Raw genomic sequence first — 20,967 nt, 5'->3', positions numbered from 1 at the left:
CCTTCATTCATTTAGACATTCTACTTACATTTGATAAAGGCCGAACGAAATCGTTTCAGCACCTTACAAAATGTGCTGTAGGTGAGGATGCAATTCCTTGGTTTGCCCAATTTCGCATCTTGTTTTGGGAATATTAAAATCCCTCGACGTATCCAACCGGCTAACATGTCACCTATACATCTGTGTTCGATTGCACTCGAGGGATGACACTTTTTTTTGACGCGTCTCGACGTTGTCTTGTCTCAATTCAACAGGATCTATCTTTTGAGTATCACCCCCATTCCCGAAAAAAGATCCACCGCTGCATCAGTGCTGGCAGCAAAACAATATAAAACGCAGCTCTAGCGAGTATCAATAGCTCAGCCTATTCAAAGAAGCTGCGTCGGAAAAAGAGGGAAAATTAAAGTTGATGTTGATACGTGAAATAACCCACGGTTAAGTTAGCGCATCACACATCTGTCGGTTGCCTCTACCTCCCCTATTTCCCATTGTGCGTGTTATTGAGGAGTTGTGCCTCGTCCAAGTCGAGCATGTGCCGCAGCGCATGCAGAGCTCGATCATCCCCCAGTGGATAGAGCGGGTCACTACGCACCTCAGCCACCACCACTTCAAACACTGGGATGGTCAAATGCAACTGTTGTCACCCATCAAAGGTAACCCTCCAAAGTGCCATTGATATCATTTGACCGTCTACTATGCAACCAGATCGAAAGACACATGGAGCACATGCATCCTGCACCTGATGAGCACCTCACCTAATAACATCTCGAAGCGAATGCAAAGCAAAAAAGTAATAAAACAGGCACAACAAATTATTTTAAAAATGGATAGCAAATCTGTGTCTCTAGTCAGTTTCAGACAGAAGTAGAGACAGTTTTTTGACCTGTCTTCAAAGTATTGACCTAATGGACTAGTTGCGATGAACTTATGCCTACATTTACAGAATTTCATCATCGAATAGCATGGTATAGAATAGATACTTTATTGTTCATTTGGTTCGAACGGAGATGTCTGCCTTTTCCCCAACACATCCAGAAACATGCTAGAGAGACACGGGGTCGGCCTTCGTACAGTGCGCCTGGATGGAGAGCAAGTGTCAGTTGTGCCAGCAATCTCTAAGGCCAAAGTCAACCTGATGTTATGGTAGCTGTATACTGATATTCTAATGCGCTATTATTTATATATATATATATACACAGTGCCTTCGGGGAATATTCAGACCCCTTGACTTTTTCCCACATTTTGTTAGGTTACAGCCTTGTTCTAAAATGGATAAAATAAATGACAATCCTCAGCAATCTACACACAATACCCCAGAATGACAAAGCGAAAACAAGTTTTTAGACATTTTTGCAAATTTATTAAAGATAAAAAACAAAAAGACCTTATTTACACTTTGCTATGAGACTCGAAATTGAGCTGAGGTGCATCCTGTTTCCATTGATCATCCTTGATGTTTCTAAAACTTGATTGGAGACCACCTGTGGTAAATTCAATTGATTGGGCATGATTTGGAAAGGCACACACCTGTCTATATGAGGTCCCACAGTTGACAGTGCATGTCAGAGAAAAAGCCAAGCCATGAGGTCAAAGGAATTGTCTGTAGAGAGCCGAGACAGGATTGTGTTGAGGCACAGATCTGGGGAAGGGTACCAAAACATTTCTGCAGCATTGAATGTCCCCAAGAACACAGTGGCCTCCATCGTTCTTAAATGGAAGAAGTTTGGAACCACCAAGACTCTTCCTAAAGCTGTCTATCCGGCCAAACTGAGAAATCGAGGGAGAAGGGCCTTGGTCAGGGAGGTGACCAAGAACCCGATGGTCACGCTGACAGAGCTCCAGAGTTCCTCTGTGGAAATGGGAGAACCTTCCAGAAGGACAACTAACTCTGCAGCACTCCCCCAATCAGGCCTTTATGGTAGAGGGGCCAGACCGAAGCCACTCCTCAGTGAAAGGCAAATAACAGCCCACTTGGAGTTTGCCAAAAGGCACCTAAATGACTCAGACCATGAGAAACAAGATTCTCTGGTCTGATGACACCAAGATTGAACTCTTTAGCCTGAATATCAAGCCTCATGTCTGGAGGCAACCTTGCACCATCCCTACGGTGAAGCATGGTGGTGGCAGCATCATGCTGTGGGGATGTTTTTCAGCAGCAGGGACTGGGAGACTAGTCAGGATCGAGGGAAAGGTGAACGGATCAAAGTACAGAGAGATCCTTGATGAAAACCTGCTCCAGAACACTCAGGACCTCAGACTGGGGCAAAGGTTTACCTTCCAACAGGACAACAACCCTAAGCACACAGCCAAGACAACGCAGGAGTAGCTTTGGGACAAGTCTGTGAATGTCCTTGAATGTCCAAGTCAGAGCGCGAACCTGAACCCGATCGAACATCTCTGGAGAGACATGAAAATAGCTGTGCAGCGACGCTCCCCTTCCAACCTCATACAGCTTGAGAGGACCTGCAGAGAAGAATGGGAGAAACTCCACAAATAGAAGTGTGCCAAGCTTTTAGCATCATACCCAAGAAGACTCAATGCTGTAATCGCTGCCAAAGGTGCTTCAACAAAGTCCTGAGTAAAGGGTCTGAATAATAATGTAAATGTGATATTTCATCTTGTTTATTTTATTAACAAACATTTCTTTTAACGTGTTTTTGCTTTGTCATTATGGGGTATTGTGTGTAAGTTGAGGAGAGAAAAAAAACAATTTAATACATTTTAGAATAAGGCTGTAACGTAACAAAATGTGGAAAAAGTCAAGGAGTCTGAATACTTTCCCCGGTGGACCTGGCACATACTACCCTGTTCAAAGGCACTTAATAATTTTGTCTTGCCCATTCACCCTCTGAATGGTACACATACATAATCCATGTCTCAATTGTCTCAAGGCTTAAAAGTCATTTAACCTGTCTCCTCCCCTTCATCTCAGCTGATTGAAGTGGATTTAACAGGTGACATCAATAAGGGATCATAGCTTTCACCTGAATTCACCTGGTCAGTCTATGTCATGGAAAGAGCACATTTTGTTGTGTTACTGCCTGAATTTAAAATATATGCCATTTAGATTGTGTGTCACTGGCCTACACACAATATCCCATCATTTGAAAGTGCAACTGTTTAACTTTTTTTTTTAAACAAATGTATAAAAAATTAAAAGCTGAAATGTCTTGAGTCCTATTGGTAGATGGGTAAAAAAAAAAAGCTGACATTGAATATCAGTTTGAGCATGGTGAAGTTATTATTTACACTTTGGATTGTGTATCAATATCCCCAGTTACTACAAAGATACAGGCATCCTTCCTAAATTGCTGGAGAGGAAAGAAACTGCTTAGGGATTTCACCATGAGGCCAACAGTGAATTTAAAACAGTTACAGAGTTTAATGGCTGTGATAGAAGAGAACTGGGGATGGATCAACACCATTGTACTTACTCCACAATACTAACCCAAATGACAGAGTGAAAAGAAGGAAGCCTGTACAGGATACAAATATTCCAAAACAAACAGCTTCAAATAATATTATCATCAACACCACAATGTGGTTCTGAGAGCCCTGGTATTCAGCTAGCAAGAAGCTAACATCCTCATGTCACTCCATCTAAAGTAATGTTGGACCCACGATGGATTTCATCAGCTCTCCAGTGTAATTGCTTGCTCTCACTCTTACACACTGCGCATGCGCAATCCCATAACCGCTTGCACACCTTATTTATGGATCTCTTAAAGGGACAGTGCCATCTAGTGTATATAAATTAATACAGCTATGCTCTTTTACCACCTGGCTACATAATGATTACACAGCACACTGGGTATCCAGATTGGAAGCCTCAGGAACCACATGAAACAGGCGGTGCATGTTATCGGTTGCCTGATGACCCTTAATAAACCCTGTTTGGTCAGGATGTATGAGCTTGTTAATAACTTTCTCTAGGTGCATGGCTAGAACTTTTGGCATACATCTTCATTTCTTTTCCGATTAAACTGATTAGCCAAAAATTAGCACAATTTGTGAGTTCTTTTCCTTTCTTAGAGATTAGGGATATAATAGCTGTATTGATGTCTCTGTAGAATTGTCCTTTTCTCAAGTGAGTTGAGAATGAGTTCAGGAGGTATTCCATCAATACCAGCTTTATCTTTCTTCATATTTAAAAGACCAGCTTTCAGTTCAGATAAAGTGAGAGCATTTGGGCAACGTAAGGATCTTCAAGAACTGCCGACAAGCAGAAGTATCAAAGCTATGTGATGAATTATATAAATCTGAATACTACGCTCTAAAAGTTGCATTTATTTTTGTAGGATCAGATATCAGCCTTTAAACAGCTTGGAAAATTCCAGAAAATTATGTTGTGGCTTTAGAAGCTTCTGATAGGCTAATTGACATTATTTGAGTCAATTGGAGGTGTAACAGGGGATGTATTTCAAGGCCCTACCTTCAAACTCAGTGCCTCTTTGCTTGACATAATGGGAAAATCAAAAGGAATCAGCCAAGACCTCAGAAAAAAATTGTAAACCTCCACTAGTCTGGTTCATCCTTGGGAGCAATTTCCAAACGCCTAAAGGTACCACGTTCATCTGTACAAACAATAGTACGCAAAGGGGATGCTTGCAAGCCGAAGAACACCATCCCAACCGTGAAGCACGGGGGTGGCAGCATCATGTTGTGGGGTTGCTTTGCTGCAGGAGGGACTGGTGCACTTCACAAAAAAGATGGCATCATGAGGGAAGAAAATGAATGTGGATATATTGAAACAATAGTATGTAGGTATAAACACCATGGGACCACGCATCCGTCATACCGCTCAGGAAGGAGACGCGCTCTGTTTCCTAGAGATTAATGTACTTTGGTGCGAAAAGTGCAAATCAATCCCAGAACAACAGCAAAGGACCTTGTGAAGATGCTGGAGGAAACAGGTACAAAGTGTCTAAATCCAAAGTAAAACGAGTCCTATATCAACATAACCTGAAAAGCCGCTCAGCAGGGAAGAAGCCACTGCTCCAAAACCACCATAAAAAAAGCCAGACTACGGTTTGCAACTGCACATGGGGACAAAGATCGTACTTTATGGAGAAATGTCCTCTGGTCTGATTAAACAAAAATATAACTGTTTGGCCATAATGACCATTGTTATGTTTGGAGGAAAAAGGGGGAGGCTTGCAAGCCAAAGAATACCATCCCAACCGTGAAACACAGGGGTGGTTGGGAGGGGTGCTTTGCTGCAGGAAGGACTGGTGCACTTCACAAAATAGATGGCATCATGAGGGAGAAAATTATGTGGATATATTGAAGCAACATTTCAAGACATCAGTCAGGAAGTTAAAGCTTGATCGCAAATGGGTCTTCCAAATGAACAATGACCCCAAGCATACTTCCAAAGTTGTGGCAAAATGGCTTAAGGACAACAAAGCCAAAGTATTGGAGTGACCATCACAAAGCCCTGACCTCAATCCTATAGAACATTTGTGGCCAGAACTGAAAAAGTGTGTGCGAGCATGGAGGCCTACAAACCTGACTCAGTTACACCAGCTCTGTCAGGAGGAATGGGCCAAAATTCACCCAACTTATTGTGGGAAGTTTGTGGAAGGCTACCCGAAACGTTTGACCCAAGTTAAACAATTTAAAGGCAATGCTACCAAATACTAATTGAGTGTATGTAAACTTCTGACCCACTGGGAATGTGATGAAATAAATAAAAGCTGAAATAAATCACTCTCTCTACTATTATTCTGACATTTCACATTCTTAAAATAAAGTGGTGATCCTAACTGACTTAAGACAGGGATTTGTTACTGGGATTAAATGTCAGGAATTGTGAAAAACTGAGTTTAAATGTATTTGGCTAAGGTGTATGTAAACTTCCGACTTCAACTGTACATATGCACACACTGTACATAGATCTTTCTATTTGAATTTTAATTTAATTGACTGTACGTTTGTTTATGTGTAACTCTGTGTTGTTGTTTTTTCTGTGTTGCTATGCTTTATCTTGGCCAGGTCTCAGTTGTAAATGAGAACTTGTTCTCAACTGGCCTACCTGGTTAAATAAAGGTCAAATAAAATAAAAGGTCAGTTAGTTCCAGTCTACTTGTTTTTAGCTCAATTTCTCTCTCTGTTGAATAGTTGTTTTTAAGAGTCTTCCAGGATTTTACAAGGACTTTCCAATTCACTGATTTTCTGAAACCTTAATTTCTGTAAATTAGAGGATAATTAGAGGATGTGTAGTGTTTTCTCTTATGAAACCTTTTACAGCTAATCATACCATAGTTGAGTCCTCCACTGAGTGGTATTTATTTTAAAAATATATTTTAAATTGGATCTAAACTAAAAGATTAAGTCAAGAGTTGTGTAGTAAAGTATTATTAAACCTCAATCTCAGCACACACGTTTTCATTGGGAAGATTTGAAATGTACAAAGAATGGGATTATGATCAGATAAAATGGCCGGTAATGTTTTTATAAGTTCCTGGCAAAAAGACTGGCAAAAAGTGCTCTTCACTGGCGAGTTGCGGTTTTGTCTCAACGGGTGCGTTTATTGTCGAAGGAATGAGCATTACACCGAGGCCTGTACTCTGGAGCGGGATCGATTTGGAGGTGGAGGGTCCGTCAGGGTCTGGGGCAGTGTGTCACAGCATCATCGGACTGAGCTTGTTGTCATTGCAGGCAATCTCAATGCTGTGCGTTACAGGGAAGACATCCTTCTCTGTCATGTGGTACCCTTCCTGCAGGCTCATCCTGACATGACACTCCAGCATGACAATGCCACCAGCCATACTGCTCATTCTGTGTGTGATTTCCTGCAAGACAGGAATGTCTGTGTTCTGCCATGGCCAGCGAAGAGCCCGGATCTCAATCCCATTGAGCACGTCTGGGACCTGTTGGATCAGAGGGTGAGGGCTAGGGCCATTCCCCCCAGAAATGTCACGGAACTTGCAGGTGCCTTGGTGGAAGAGTGAGGTAACATCTCACAGCAAGAACTGGCAAATCTGGTGCAGTCCATGAGGAGGAGATGCACTGCAGTACTTAATGCAGCTGGTGGCCACACCAGATACTGACTGTTACTTTTGATTTTGACCCCCCCTTTGTTCAGGGACACATTATTCAATTTCTGTTAGTCACATGTCTGTAGAACTTGTTCAGTTTATGTCTCAGTTGTTGAATCTTATGGTCATACAAATATTTACACGTTAAGTTTGCTGAAAATAAACGCAGTTGACAGTGAGAGGACGATTATTTTTTTGCTGAGTTTATAATGGGTTACATCCTTCACTCATGCTGCCAAACATACCCTCGTAAAACTGACCATCCTACCGATCCTCGACTTCGGTGATGTCATCTATAAAATAGCCTCCAACACTCTACTCAACAAACTGGATGCAGTCTATCACAGTGCCATCCATTTTGTCACCAAAGCCCCATACACTACCCACCATTGCGACCTGTACGCTCTCGTTGGTTGGCCCTCGCTTCATACTCGTCGCCAAACCCACTGGCTACAGGTGATCTACAAGCCTCTGCTAGGTAAAGCCCCGCCTTATCTCAGCTCACTGGTCACCATAGCAGCACCCACTCGTAGCACGCGCTCCAGCAGGTATATCTCACTGGTCACCCCCAAAGCCAATTCCTGCTTTGGTCATCTTTCCTTCCAGTTCTCTGCTGCCAATGACTGGAACGAACTGCAAAAATCTCTGAAGCTGGAAACACTTATCTCCCTCACCAGCTGTTAGAGCAGCTCACAGATTACTGCACCTGTACATAGCCCATCTATAATTTAGCCCAAACAACTACCTCTTCCCCTACTGTATTTATTTAATTTATTTTGCTCCTTTGCACCCCATTCTTTTTATTTCTACTTGGCACATTCTTCCACTGCAAATCTACCATTCCAGTGTTTTACTTGCTATATTGTATTTACCTCGCCACCATGGCCTTTTTTTGCCTTTACCTCCCTTATCTCACCTCCTTTGCTCACATTGTATATAGACTTATATTTCTACTGTATTATTGACTGTATGTTTTGTTTATTCCATGTGTAACTCTGTGTTGTTGTATGTGTCGAATTGCTATGCTTTATCTTGGCCAGGTCACAGTTGCAAATGAGAACTTGTTCTCAACTAGCCTACCTGGTTAAATAAAGGTGAAATACATTTTTTTAAAGAATGCTTAGCAGGACAGGAAAATGATCCAATTCACAGACTTATAAGGAGAACACCCCTGGTCAACCCTACTGCCTTCTGATCTGGCGGACTCACTAAACACAAATGCTTTGTTTCTAAATGATGTCTGAGTGTTGGAGTGTGCACCTGGCCCTGGCTATCCGTAAATGAAAAAAAAGAAAAAAAGAAGACGGTTTGCTTAATATAAGGAATGTGAAATGATTTATACTTTTACTTTTGATACATAAGTATATTTAAAACCAAATACTTCTAGACTTTTACTCATTTTCTATTAAGGTGTTTACTTTTACTCAAGTATGACAATTGGGTACTTTTCCCAACACAGAATTTATCTTCAAGTGTGAGCATGGTTGGTGAAGGTGTCAGAAATTATAAAATACTAGAGTCACTTAATTAGCATATTCCCCTCGAAAAGGATTAATATTAAACTGAATAATGGCTTAGTCAAATGATTGCACTTTCTCATGAAAATTAAGCTATGCCAAATAAGATTCTTTAGAGATACGTCTCGATTTAGCCATCTTATGCATCGGGAACTTATAAAGGCAGCCAATGGTTCAGAGGAGAATGCAATAATTATGATACACCACAGAATGGAATTGTCAACCAAGTGCCTTTATAGGCATTGGTCAAATAGACAGGACTTCAACAAGTGTAGTCACACAACCATCTCTGTTACATATTAATGTATCCAAGGAATATCTATAGTGCAGACAACACTGTTTCGATTCTGAAATGACAGAGGATTTGGTGTGCTGTCCTCTTTGTGAGAGGGGGCTGACAGGCACCTACATTATAGGAGATGGAGGCGTTATATGGGTTTTCCATGCGTTGGCAGTGTTACATGTTGGTTCTAGTGGGAGCACACACATTGCTAATCCATTTAAGCCATTCTGCCTTGTGTTTTGATACAGATCGTCTAAAGGCGGGAGCTTGCTCCCCTTGTGTGGGTGAATTGACCTTGAGTTACAGACCTGAGCCTATCCACGTACCAAAAGAGCTAAACCTCTATATTTACACTTAGACAGACAGGTAGGAAAAATCTCACTATTCCAAGGCAACAGAGCATAACATATTTGAGTCCACCCCCTTGCAAGGTATAAGAAAGGTCCTTGTCGGATTAAAGCAATCATATATGGAGCAATACCCTTATGATAATATTTATACGTGCAGAGGATAACAGAGCTGGGGCAACCCTTCTTGGTCACTAAATCAAAAGGGAGAACCCAACAGGTGAGCATGTTGACTTTGCAGACTCTTGTGTTCATTGCTGATTTCATTGACTATCTCTGCCTCTAAATTTCATTTCTTAGTGTGTGTGTGTAAGCGAGTGAATATCTGAATGGCATGCGTGTTACCCCTGAATCTTTATGTTTGACTGTAATTTTTGTATTTGTCATGCTCAAAATAGATGATACAACTTGTGGAGAGAGGAATAACTTGATTTGGAAGGGTTCCAAGGCAGTATGCGCTTAGAATAGTTGGAAAACATTTTCATCACTTACCGAGATCTTTTCAATGTGACTAATCTGAATAGAAGAAAAATATAAGAAAAATGCCATTGATAAATTGATAGTGTCATGTTCATTTGAATTCTAATTGGTTTTATATTGTGTGAATGTTAAATTGTTACTATTGTTGAAAAGTTGAAAGCCTTTCATGAGATTTGATATTTAAATTAAGATTTTGAGATGTACTGTACAAATGTAATCTCTTAATTGTCTCCCCTTTTCACATTCTAATTTGCTTTGGTACCCTGGCTGTAGCGTTTTGTAATGGAATAAAATAATAATACAATAACAATACATTTTTCCTAATTTCAAAAGACTCAGTGTAGCACAGATTATTTGATAAACTAATTGACAATTTAATCTGAACATTTCATGTAATCTAATTCAACATCATTTTGGTGATAAATTTGATCTAAGAGGGCTATGTTGATGTAGAATAATCTATTCTGAGTGAAGTAGCTTCCAACAGTATACTATCTTTTTCCTCCCAAATCTACTATTGGTTTTGGCTCATGACCAAATAGAAAATGACTCATGTGATTTGATTAGAATCTCTCTTTGCGCATCTGTATATCTCAGATATTGATGGCATTATCTCTGACAAACATCTTTAACAGATCCACAGCAATGCCCTCCGAGCGGTTGTGAATCACTGATTGAAATGATACATAAAATGTTCATTTGGGAGACCAAGAGGGAATGTTATGTGGTCTGAGAAATCTTAGTTAGGAAACCTGCCATTATGGCCATACTCATATTCAGGTTGTAAATGAATTAATAAAATGTATCATATAATATAAGTGACACAACAGGTGAGGTACTTTTGTCTGGTGCTTTGGCAAATGTGGCACACACAAAATCAAATCAAATTTATTTATAAAGCCCTACTTACATCAGCTGATATCTCAAAGTGCTGTACAGAAACCCAGCCTAAAACCCCAAACAGCAAGCAATGCAGGTGTAGAAGCATGGTGGCTAGGGAAAACTCCCTAGAAAGGCCAGAACCTAGGACGAAACCTAGAGAGGAACCAGGCTATGAGGGGTGGCCAGTCCTCTTCTGGCTGTGCCGGGTGGAGATTATAACAGAACATGGCCAAGATGTTCAAATGTTCATAGGTGACCAGCAGGGTCAAATAATAATAATCACAGTGGATGTCGAGGGTGCAACAGGTCAGCACCTCAGGAGTAAATGTCAGTTGGCTTTTCATAGCCGATCATTCAGAGTATCTCTACCGCTTCTGCTGTCTCTAGAGAGTTGAAAACAGCAGGTCTGGGACAGGTAGCACATCTGGTGAACAGGTCAGGATTCCATAGCCGCAGGCAGAACAGTTGAAAATGGAGCAGCAGCATGGCCAGGTGTACTGGGGACAGCAAAGTGTCATCAGGCCAGATAGTCCTGAGGCATGGTCTTAGGGCTCAGGTCCTCCGAGAGAGAGAAAGAAAGAAAGAGAGTTAAATTCACATAGGACACCGGATAAGACAGGAGAAATACTCCAGATATAACAGACTGGCCATAGCCCCCTGACACATAAACTACTGCAGCATAAATACTGGAGGCTGAGACAGGAGTGGTCGCGAGACACTGTGGCCCCATCCGACGATACCCCCAGACAGGGCCAAACAGGCAGGATATAACCCCACCCACTTTGCCAAACCACAGCCCCCAACCCACTGGAGGGATATTTTCAACCACCAACTTACCATCCTGAGACAAGGCCGAGTATAGCCCACAAAGATCTCCGCCACGGCACAACCCAAGGGGGGGCGCCAACCCAGACAGGAAGATCACGTCAGTGACTCAACCCACTCAAGTGACGCACCCATCCTAGGGACGGCATGGAAGAGCACCAGTAAGCCAGTGACTCAGCCACTGTAATAGGGTTAGAGGCAGAGAATCCCAGTGGAGAGAGGGGAACCGGCCAGGCAGAGACAGCAAGGGCGGTTCATTGCTCCAGTGCCTTTCCGTTCACCTTTACACTCCTGGGCCAGACTACACTCAATCATAGGACCTACTGAAGAGATGAGTCTTCAATAAAGACTTAAAGGTTGAGACCGAGTCTGCGTCTCTCACATGGGTAGGCAGACCATTCCATAAAAATGGAGCTCTATAGGAGAAAGCCCTGCCTCCAGCTGTTTGTTTAGAAATTCTAGGGACAGTAAGGAGGCCTGCGTCTTGTGACCTTAGCGTGCGTGTAGGTATGTACGGCAGGACCAAATCGGAAAGATAGGTAGGAGTAAGCCCATGTAATGCTTTGTAGGTTAGCAGTAAAACCTTGAAATCAGCCTTTGCCTTAATAGGAAGCCAGTGTAGAGAGGCTAGCACTGGAGTAATATGATCACATTTTTGGGTTCTAGTCAAGATTCTAGCAGCCAAGTTTAGCACTAACTGAAGTTTATTTAGTGCTTTATCCGGGTAGCCGGAAAGTAGAGCATTGCAGTAGTCTAACCTAGAAGTGACAAAAGCATGGATTAATTTTTCTGCATCATTTTTGGACAGAAAGTTTCTGATTTTTGCAATGTTACGTAGATGGAAAAAAGCTGTTCTTGAAACAGTCTTGATATGTTCGTCAAAAGAGAGATCAGGGTCCAGAGTAACGCCGAGGTCCTTCACAGTTTTAATTGAGACGACTGTACAACCATCAAGATTAATTGTCAGATTCAACAGAAGATCTCTTTGTTTCTTGGGACCTGGAACAAGCATCTCTATTTTGTCCGAGTTTAAAAGTAGAACATTTGCAGCCATCCACTTCCTTATGTCTGAAACACAGGCTTCCAGCGAGGGCAATTTTGGGGATTCACCATGTTTCATCGAAACGTACAGCTGTGTGTCATCCGCATAGCAGTGAAAGTTAACATTATTTTTCCGAATGACATCACCAAGAGGTAAAATATATAGTGAAAACAATAGTGGTCCTAAAACGGAACCTTGAGGAACACCGAAATTTACAGTTGGTTTGTCAGAGGACAAACCATCCACAGAGACAAACTGATATCTTTCCGACAGATAAGCTCTAAACCAGGCCAGAACTTGCCCGTGTAGACCAATTTGCGTTTCCAATCTCTCCAAAAGAATGTGGTGATCGATGGTATCAAAAGCAGCACTAAGGTCTAGGAGCACGAGGACAGATGCAGATCCTCGGTCTGACGCCATTAAAAGGTCATTTACCACCTTCACAAGTGCTGTCTCAGTGCTATGATGGGGTCTAAAACCAGACTGAAGCGTTTCGTATACATTGTTTGTTTTCAGGAAAGCAGTGAGTTGCGCAACAGCTTTTCTAAAATTTTTGAGAGGAATGGGAGATTCGATATATGCCGATAGTTCTTTATATTTTCTGGGTCAAGGTTTGGCTTTTTCAAGAGAGGCTTTATTGATGCCACTTTTAGCGAGTTTGGTACACATCCGGTGGATAGAGAGACGTTTATTTTGTTCAACATAGGAGGGTCAAGCACATGAAGCAGCTCTTTCAGTAGTTTAGTTGGAATAGGGTCCAGTATGCAGCTTGAAGGTTTAGAGGCCATGATTATTTTCATCATTGTGTCAAGAGATATAGTACTAAAACACTTGAGTGTCTCCCTTGATCCTAGGTCCTGGCAGAGTTGTGCAGACTCAGGACAACTGAGCTTTGGAGGAATACACAGATTTAAAGAGGAGTCCGTAATTTGCTTTCTAATGAGCATGATCTTTTCCTCAAAGAAGTTCATGAATGTATCACTGCTGAAGTGAAAGCCATCCTCTCTTGGGGAATGCTGCTTTTTAGTTAGCTTTGCGACAGTATCAAAAAAACATTTTGGATTGTTCTTATTTTCCTCAATTAAGTTGGAAAAATTGGATGATCGAGCAGCAGTGAGGGCTCTTCGATACTGTACGGTACTGTCTTTCCAAGCTAGTTGGAAGACTTCCATTTTGGTGTGGCGCCATTTCCGTTCCAATTTTCTGGAAGCTTGCTTCAGAGCTCGGGTATTTTCTGTATACCAGGGAGCTAGTTTCTTATGACAAATGTTTTTGGTTTTTAGGGGTGCGACTGCATCTAGGGTATTGTGCAAGGTTAAATTGAGTTCCTCAGTTAGGTGGTTAACTGATTTTTGTACTTTGACGTCCTTGGGTAGGCGGAGATAGTCTGGAAGGGCATCTAGGAATCTTTGGGTTATCCGAGAATTTATTGCATGACTTTTGATGATCCTATATGCCACCCTTCATATAGGATTACATTCACTTAATGATTTGGGGTGCCCTTATAAAGGGAGTCTGAAGGCCTTATAAGATAAACGTTGTTTAAAGTGTGACCAAACATGGTGACCAGACCGCTCGGGCACGTCCGCATGCACCATTGTGCGCATGTTGATTTTGTCCACCCACACCAGATGCGATAAGGACATGCATGTTGAAATATAAAAACGAACTCTGAACCAACTACATTAATTTGGGGACAGGTCAAAAAGCAATAAACATTGATGTTAATTTAGCTAGCTAGCTTGTTGTTGCTAGCTAATTTTGTCACGTTCCTGACCTATTTCTGTTAGTTTATGTGTGTTAGTTGGTCAGGACGTGAGGTTGGGTGGGCATTCTATGTTTTCTGTTTCTGTGTTGGTTTTGGGTTGCCTGGTATGGCTCTTAATTAGAGGCAGGTGTTTGGCGTTCCTCTAATTAAGAGTCATATTTAGGTAGGCGTTGTCACAGTGTTCGTTGTGGGTGATTGTCTTCCGTGTCTGTGTCTGTTTCACCACGCGGGACTGTTTACGGTTTGTTCGGTTTGTGTAGCCTATGTCTCCTATTCGTGCGTTTTCTTGTTTTATGTAAGTACGTCGTCTAGGTCTGTCTACACCGTTTGTTATTTTTGTTAGTTTATTCAAGTTCGTATTTTCGTTAATAAAATGTCATTTCACTACGCTGCGCCTTGGTTCCCTCAATACTCCTCCTCTTCCGAAGATGAAGAGGAGGAGGAATGCCGTTACAAATTTGTTCTGGGATATAAACATTAGGTTGTTATTTTATCTGAAATGCACAAGGTCCTCTACTCCGACAATTCATCCACAGATATAAGGGTAAACCGAATTAGTTTCTAGTAATCTCTCCTCTTTAGGCTTCTTCTTCTTCTTTGGACTTTATATGGCGGCTGGCAACCAACTTTAAGGTGCATTACCACCACCAACTGGACTGGAGTGTGGACCTCAAGTCATCTTTAAATCACCGACGTAGGTTTATACTCACAAAACAATTATGAGGAGATGGCATGTAGGTAACATGCTGACCACACCGCTCGCGTTGCAAAATAAATGTACAAATACATGTTATTCAAATCATTGCGCCCACACTGCTCGTGTGCATCTGAGTAGCCCGGCGCTAAAATAGAACTTGGTTCTATTTGTGACGCTATGCAAGTCCCGCCCTTCCCATCTCCCAATTGGTAACATGCTGACCACACCGCTCGTGTCGCGTGATTGAAAGATGAACTGAGGTCCACACTCCAGTCCAGTTGTTGGTAATGCACCTTAAAATTGTTTGCCAACCGCCATATAATGTCCAAAGAAGAAGTCTGAAGAAGGAGAGATTTCTAGAAAAAAACTCTGTTTACCCTTTTATCGGTGGATTAATTGTCAAAGTAGAGGACCTTGTGCATTTCTGGTAAAATAACCCAAGACAAATTAGCTAGCAACAGCAAGCTAGGTAGCTAAATTGACATAAATGTTTAACGCTTTTCAACATGTCCCCAAATTAATATAGTTGATTCAGAGTTTGTTTTGATATTTCAACCTGTGTGTCCTGATTGCGTCTGGTGTGGGTGGACAAAATCAACATGTGTGCGATGGCAAACACGAACGCACGTGCGCGGTATGGTCCCTAAGTGTTTCCCTACTGTAGCAGATACCTGAAGGGACCTGTTCTTCTAGTGGAAGCATTATGTCCTGCACCCACTTAAGGACGCTGCAGCTGGCCATCAAGGCAACACTGTGGATGACACCAGTGAGGGCGGGGACAGACTGCAGATGTGGCTGCCGACTAAACATCATAACCATCACCCTGGAGAGAGAGGACAGTCACGGAAGCATCACCATCACCACATGCGCCGGGCTGTGCGAGACAACGGTAGCGAAAATGGGATAGACAGTACTTATTTATGGTTGTGTGTTTATTAGGTACCAAACTGGACAAGACGGACTGAAACAGGGAGGGCCTACCTGGACATATCTTTCTTATCTGATACAAAAAGATCTCTGTTGAGTGCCCTAATGAACACAACACTGTTGTTTATCTAAGAAGGTTTCAATTGTTTTTCCTTACATTGAGTTATATTATGTTGCATGTGAGCTGTTGTGTAATATATTGTAATGCAGCCATGCTACAGTTTCTGCTGTTTAATTTCATTGACTAGGACTATGTGCTAATTGAGCTAAATCATTAATTATACTACACCGTTTGATAAATACTGAACAAAAATATAAACACAACATGCAACAATTTCTAAGATTTTACTGAGTTACAGTTCATATAAGGAAATCAGTCAATTGAAATAAATTCAATAGGACCTAATCTATGGATTTCACGTGCCTGGGCAGGGCATAGGCCCACCCACTGGGGAGCCAGGCCCAGCCAATCAGAAGGAGTTTTTCCTCACAAAAGGGCCTTATAACAAACAGAAATATGCTGTCACACAATAGCACCGACGGAGATGGCAGCATCGCGACTAGCTCTTAAGCAACTCTGTAGCATTTTGTTTGTTTATGTACTATTTTTTTTTTACATTATTAGCTCAGGAATTGTTTTGTGTCATTACATACAGCCAGGAAGAACTATTGGATATTAGAGTGGCGGTAACTCACCAGAACTTCCAGTATTACGACCAGGATTATGACTTCCCTGGAGCAGATCCTTTGTTTGCTCTCCCGAGAGCAATCACACTTATTCCAGAGGCTGACCCAAAACAACGCCGGTGAAGGAGAGGTACGAGGCGGTCTTCTGGTCCGACTCAGGAAGTGTGCACACCACCCACCGCTCCCGAGTATTTTACTCTCTAATGTCCAATCTCTGGATAATAAAATTGATGAGCTCAAGGCGAGAGTTGCTTTTCAGAGGGACACCAGGAATTGTAACATATTCCGCTTTACGGAAACATGCCTCTCTCAAGATATACTGTCTGACTCTGTAAAGCCATTTTGGTTCTCAGTACATCGCGCCGACAGGAACAAACATCTCTCCGGGAAGCAGAAGGGTGGAGGTATATGTTTTATGATTAACGACTTATGGTGTAACTGTGATAACATACAGGAACTCAAGTCCTTCTGTTCACCTGACCTAGAATATCTCACAATTAAATGCCAACCGTACTATCTCCCGAGATGGTTTTTGTCAATAATAGCCACAGCGGTCTACATCCCCCCCCAAGCGAATACCACGACGGCACTCTAAGAACTACACTGGACTTTATGCAAACTGGAAACCACATATCCTGAGGCTGAATTTATTGTAGCTGGGGATTTTAGCAAAGCGAATGAGGAAAAAGCTCCTGAAATTCTATCAACATTTTGATTGCTGTACTCGCGCTCCTAAAACCCTTGACCATTGCTATACTACCTTTCAGAATGCCTATAAGGCCCTCCACCACCCTCCATTCGGCAAATCGGACCACGATTCCATCTTGCTCCTCCCCTCCTATCGGCAGAAACTCAAACAGGAAGCACCTGTGGTGAGGACTACTCAACATTGTCTGACCAATCGGGAATCCACGCTTCAAGATTGTTTTGATCACGCGGACTGGGATATCTTCAGAGTAGCTTCAGAAAATAATATCGACACACATACCGATACAGTGAATGAGTTTATCAGGAAGTGCATAGGAGATGTTGTACCCACTGTGACTATTAAAACCTACCCCAACCAGAAACCGTGGATAGATGGGAGCATTCGCACAAAACTGAAAGCACGAACTACAGCATTTAACCAGGGCAAGACGACTGGGAATATAGAAGAATACAAATAGTGTAGTTACTCACTCTGCGAAGTAATCAAGCAGGCTAAACGTCGGTATAAGGACAAAGATGAGTCCCAGTTCAACGGCTCAGACACAAGACATATGTGGCAGGGTCTACAGACAATCACGGATTATAAAAGGAAAACCAACCACGTTGCGGACACCGACGTCTTGCTTCCGGACAGGCTGAACACCTTCACTCGCTTTGAGGATAATAGTGCCACCGATGCGGCGCGCTACCAAGGACTGTGGGCTCTCCTTCTCCGTGGCCGACGTGAGTTACAGGCTGACTACACCGCTCGTTGCAAAATAAATTTAGTTATTAGTTATTTAGTTACTCAATTATTGCACCCACACTGCTCGCGCGTGCCAACGAGCGTCTGCTTTGCCAAGGGCTAAAATAGATGTCAGTTCTATTTCCAACACAGATCGCGCTGCAAGTCCTGCCTCTCCCATCTCCTCATTGGTTTGTAGAAGGAGGTACCCACGTGCCATCTCCTCATTGGTTATACCCACGTAGGTGACTGAAAGACGAACGAGGTCAGTGGCAGTAATGCACCTAATTTATGAAAGTTGCCAATCGCAATATGAAGAGAAGAAAAAGCCTGGAAGGAAGAGAGATGACTAGAAACGATTCAGTTGACCGTTTTATGTGTGGTTTAATTGGCAGAGTAGAGGACCTTGTGCATTTCAGGTAAAATAACAACTCAATGTTTATATCCCAGGACAAATTAGCTAGCAAAAGCAAGCTAGCTAAAAAGGACAAATTAGCTAGCAAGTGCAAGCTAGCTAGCTAAATTGCCATAAATGTTTAATGCTTTTCGACCTGTCCCCGAAATAATATAATTGGTTCAGTTTGTTTTGATATTTTAACCTGCGTGTTGTGATCGCGTTTGGTGTGGGTGGACAAAATACATTTTTTGCACGATGGCGTACGCGCAGAGCTTGTTTGGGTTCCGTGTAAGACATTTAAGAGTGTTAACACTCGCAAGGCTGCCGGCCCAGATGGTATCCCTAGCCGCGTCCTAAGAGCATGCGCAGATTAGCTGGCTGGTGTGTTCACAGATATATTCAAATCTCTCCCTATCCCAGTCTGTTGTCCCCACATGCTTCGAGATAGGTACAGGGACAATGGGGGCTAAGAAAGCAAAGGTGATTGAACTAAATGACTATCACCCCATATCACTCACCTCTGTCATGACGTGATTTGAGAGACTATTCAAGTATCATATCACCTCCACCTTACCTGCCACCCTAGACCCTCTTCAATTTACTTACTGCCCAAATAGATCCACAGACGATGCAAATCGCCACCACAACGCCCTGTCCCATCTGGACAAGAGGTATACCTATGTAATAATTCTGTTCATTGACTATAGCTCAACATTCAACAGCATAGTACCCTCCAAGCTCATCATTAAGCTTGAGGCCCTGGGTCTGAACCCCGCACTGTGCAACTGGGTCCTGGACTTCCTGACGGGTCACCTCCAGGTGGTGAAGGTAGGAAACAACACCTCCTCTTCGCTGATCCTCAACACTGGGGCTCCACAAGGGTGCATGCTCAGCACCCTCCTGTACTCCTTGTTCACCCATGACTGCGTAGCCAAGCACGCCCACTCAATCATCAAGTGTGCAGAACACACAACAGTAGTAGGCTTGATGACCAACAACGATGAGACAGCCTACAGGGAGGAGGTAAGGGCTCTGGGAGTGTGGTGCCAGGAAAATAACCTGACACTAAACATCAACAAACCTAAGGAGATTATAGTGGACTTCAGGAAACAGCAGAGGGAGCACCCCCCATCCACATCGATGGGACTGCAGTGGAGAAGTTCCTTAGCGTACACATCACTGACAAACTGAAATGGCCCACCCACACAGACAGTGTGTTGAAGAAGGCACGACAGTTCCTCTTTAACCTCAGGAGGCAAAAAATTGTGCATCTAATCAAAACAAGTGGAATATTGCAAAAACCATAATGCAGAATGGCAGAAAATGAAACATAGAAAATTGTGCATATAATTGGAGCGAAATAAGATTTTTGTGTGTGTGTAACGGATGTGAAATGGCTAGCTAGTTAGCGGGTACGCGCTAGTAGCATTTCAATCAGTTACGTCACTTGCTCTGAGACTTTAAGTAGGGTTGCCCCTTGCTTTGCAAGGGCCGCGGCTTTTGTGGAGCGATGGGTAACGACGCTTCGTGGGTGTCAGTTGTTGATGTGTGCAGAGGGTCCCTGGTTCGCGCCCGTGTCGGGGCGAGGGGACGGTTTAAAGTTATACTGTTACATTACATTGATGCTGTTGACCCGGATCACTGGTTGCTGCGGAAAAGGAGGAGGTTGAAAGGGGGGTGAGTGTAACGGATGTGAAATGGCTAGCTAGTTAGCGGGTACGCGCTAGTAGCATTTCAATCAGTTACGTCACTTGCTCTGAGACTTTAAGTAGGGTTGCCCCTTGCTTTGCAAGGGCCGCGGCTTTTGTGGAGCGATGGGTAACGACGCTTCGTGGGTGTCAGTTGTTGATGTGTGCAGAGGGTCCCTGGTTCGCGCCCGTGTCGGGGCGAGGGGACGGTTTAAAGTTATACTGTTACATGTGTATGGAACATTTCTGGATTTTTTAAAATTGTAGCTCATGTAACCAACACTTTACAAGTTGCATTTATATTTGTGTTCTGTGAGGATCACAAATGGCAGCAGAAGAGTAACACAATGAATCACGCAATAAAAAAAAAAAAATGGTTTCCATTACCCGAATTGCAGACCGGTTTGAGCTGTCTTGCCAAGTCCTATGGTTATTGCCATGCCATTAGTTGACTATACGTCACAACGGATCCGGGACCAGGCCAGTGTTTCAACTTACTGGTATGAATGCGGTCGTTGGCAGGATCTGAACTATCAGAGCAAACGTTTGCCACACTCCCAGGGGGTGTGAAACTTCAAGGAGTGGTCCTACGAGGTCTACCTGGAAGGCTGTCCATCCGGGGCCAACCCCTACGTCATACCTGTTGCCAAAAGATGTGACTGCACAAATGAAAGACGGACAACTCCAACTGTGATTGCATAAGCATGGCAACACCCAGATGTGTAGTTAACCCACTAGAAACGTAATACTGTAGAGTTGAACTGTGGCTGCTCCAAAACCCTATATTAAGCAAGTTTGACTATTTTATGATACTGTTTCCATCATTGATGTGCTAGCACAATAAAACACTTTGACTTAAGTATTTGCTTTTAAATACAAGTATCAAAAGTAAATGTAATTGCTAAAATACACTTAAGTATCAGTATAAATAAGACAATATAATAAACAAACCAGA

The 20,967-nt window shown here is 42.7% G+C and overlaps 1 protein-coding gene across 2 annotated transcripts in view; it reads right to left on the bottom strand.

The window, feature by feature from the left end:
- The window catches only part of LOC129854118 (potassium voltage-gated channel subfamily A member 1-like), a 129,172-nt gene extending 128,645 nt beyond the window's left edge, over nt 1–527 (bottom strand). For both annotated transcript variants that reach the window (XM_055920862.1, XM_055920861.1), the window contains exon 1: nt 29–527. The gene's annotated coding sequence lies outside the window, so the exon portion shown is untranslated. The remainder of the gene's footprint in view (nt 1–28) is intronic.
- Nucleotides 528–20,967: the final 20,440 nt, after the last annotated feature.

Source organism: Salvelinus fontinalis, chromosome 4 (assembly GCF_029448725.1).
Source record: "Salvelinus fontinalis isolate EN_2023a chromosome 4, ASM2944872v1, whole genome shotgun sequence".
In the NCBI taxonomy this organism is placed as follows: domain Eukaryota; kingdom Metazoa; phylum Chordata; class Actinopteri; order Salmoniformes; family Salmonidae; genus Salvelinus; species Salvelinus fontinalis.
The sequence above is the reverse complement of the archived record's forward strand: the minus strand, read 5'-3'. Positions and strand labels throughout refer to the sequence as shown.